General features: G+C 48.9%; 1 protein-coding gene across 1 annotated transcript in view; it reads right to left on the bottom strand.

The window, feature by feature from the left end:
- LOC123980885 (zinc finger protein 208-like) overlaps positions 1 to 452 on the bottom strand; it is an 808,576-nt gene that overhangs the window by 59,301 nt on the left and 748,823 nt on the right. The window lies entirely within an intron of this gene.

Raw genomic sequence — 452 nt, 5'->3', positions numbered from 1 at the left:
CTGCGCTCCCAGAATGCAGGGTTACTTGTGGTTCCTAGAGTCTCCAAAAGTAGACTAGGAGCCAGAGCGTTCAGCTATCAAGCTCCTCTCCTGTGGAACCAGGTTCCAGTTTGGGTTCAGGAGGCAGACACCATCTCCACATTTAAAAGTAGGCTTAAGACTTTCCTCTTTGATAAAGCTTATAGTTAGGGCTGGCTCAGGTGAGTCTTGAACCATCCCTTAGATATTCTGCTATAGGCCTAGACTGCCGGGGGATTTCCTATGATGCACTGAGCTCCTCTCTCCTCTACTTTCTCTCTCTCTGTATGCAACCTCATCCCATTATTGCATTTTACTAACACAACTTCTCCCCTTTCCGATAGTCTTGTGCTTTCTCGTCCCTCTCCTCTCTCCTATCACTTCCTGCAGGTGTTTCTGGCTCTGGAGCTGTGGAGTCTGGATCTGTGGCTGCG

The sequence above is a fragment of the Micropterus dolomieu genome, linkage group LG12 (genome assembly GCF_021292245.1).
Source record: "Micropterus dolomieu isolate WLL.071019.BEF.003 ecotype Adirondacks linkage group LG12, ASM2129224v1, whole genome shotgun sequence".
Classification (NCBI taxonomy): domain Eukaryota; kingdom Metazoa; phylum Chordata; class Actinopteri; order Centrarchiformes; family Centrarchidae; genus Micropterus; species Micropterus dolomieu.
Note: the sequence above shows the minus strand (reverse complement) of the source record. Positions and strands in the feature narration are given on the sequence as shown.